This window comes from Arvicanthis niloticus, chromosome X (assembly GCF_011762505.2).
Source record: "Arvicanthis niloticus isolate mArvNil1 chromosome X, mArvNil1.pat.X, whole genome shotgun sequence".
Taxonomy (NCBI): Eukaryota; Metazoa; Chordata; class Mammalia; order Rodentia; family Muridae; genus Arvicanthis; species Arvicanthis niloticus.
In genome coordinates, this window is record NC_047679.1 from 91,061,758 (window position 1) to 91,063,545 (window position 1,788).

The 1,788-nt window shown below is 39.6% G+C and overlaps 1 pseudogene; it reads right to left on the reverse strand.

The window, feature by feature from the left end:
- Positions 1-820: 820 nt before the first annotated feature.
- Positions 821-1,382, reverse strand: LOC117695357 (large ribosomal subunit protein eL18 pseudogene; annotated as a pseudogene).
- Positions 1,383-1,788: the final 406 nt, after the last annotated feature.

A 1,788-nucleotide genomic window follows, 5' to 3' on the forward strand; every position in this document is an offset into this window, starting at 1 on the left:
ATAGTCTTTCCCAGGGAAGATCATATAACTTGGTTATCCAGTACTGAATGATCAGACCAGAATACATGCATACAAATAACTCACAGACTGAACAGGTTATATTTAGGATTATATTATATATTATAATATATATATAATTAGGATTATATTTTTATATATAGGGATGTACATATGCATGTAACAAAAATTAATGAAAAAAGAGGCCACGGACATGAAAGAGAGAAGGGAGGGGCATTTGGGAGATCTTGAAGGGAGGAAAGGCTGAAAGAACATTGTTTTATTATAATCTCAAAAATAAAATAAAATAATGCAGGAAAATTAGAGAGCAAAAAACTAGAGATCTAACTCTGTATCAGAGTGCTTGCTTAGCATAAATTAAGTCTTTATTCCAGCCCCAACACTATGAAAATTGCGAGAGTGAGGAGCCATTAGACCTAAGTAGACATTGTTCAAAAGAAGACATAAAAATAGCCAACAAGTATATGAAAAGAATTTGGCATCACTAACCACTGAAGAAGTGCAAATCAAAACTACTTGCTACTATGGACTAGTGAAATAGCTAAGTGGGTAAAAATGCTTACCACACAAACCTAAGCACCCAAGTTAGATCCTTGGAATCCAAACTGGAAGAAGAGAATTGAGTCACAAAAGTTGTCTTCCAACCGCCACATGATCAACTTGCCATGCAAGTGTATGTATGTGCAGACAAATACACAGAATAATAGTAATAAATAAAAGTGAAATTATGAAAAAATTGATTTATTATTATTACTACTACTACTAACATTCAAAGCTTTTTTATCAACAGTAAGATCCAGGGTTAGTTTTTGGAGCCTCGGCTGGGCCTTCGGTCTCTGGCACGCTCGAACTTCCGGCTCTCAGAAAGGACACAGGGTTTGGTGTGGCTGTGTGTGGTTCCTGGGGCCTTGCCAAAATGTCGGTACACCTCTCCGCCCTTCCGAAGACCAGACAGGAGCTCAGTGACTTGGCCCTTAGGAGACTCCAGAGCCAGCTGGTTAAAGGTAAGGATCTTAACCCCTAGCCTTAAGCATGGTACTTCGGCCAGCTGCTCACCTGCAGTGCACACACCTTCAGCCTGGGTACTTCCAGAATCCACACAACACCTGTGACAGTTCCCACAACCACAACGGTTTTGTTCTCCGTGCCAGGAAGCTTCATCTTTCGGATCATCCAGGACAGGTGGCCAGTTAGTTAGCGCGGCTCATGAACAACCTCTTCAGCACAACCTGATTGAAGGTGGAGTTGGTCTGTCTGGCCAGAAACCTGTACAGCTTTACTAGAAGTCGCAGGTAGATGTCCTGACTCGTGGGTTCCTTGCACCGAACCTTTCTGTCCTTCTTGAGACGAATGTCAACACCCATGACAGCAGTGAAAACATAAAGGAAAAAGGGGAAGATCCAATACCACAGAGTTGTGTTTGACCTTACACAGACACACAGACATAATAATAAGAAATAAGTAAAGTTTTAAAGAGAATTGGAATTACTTCAGAAACATCTACATCTGCTGCTTGGCCAAGTCCAGAAAGCAAGAATGGTTATTACTAAAAAGACAAAAGATAACCGTTAATAAAGATGGGAGGGGGGGAGAGTAAATCCAGGTGTATTGTCAGTAGAAAATAGTATTGAAGCTTATTAAAAATATTAAATGTTAAGAACCTCTGGTTGGGCAGGATGTTGTAATTAAATCTTCAAAATAAGAAAAAAAAGTAAAAGAAAGAAAAAAAGAAATGAGGCAAGGAGAGCAAAACGGCTACTAACTAGAGAA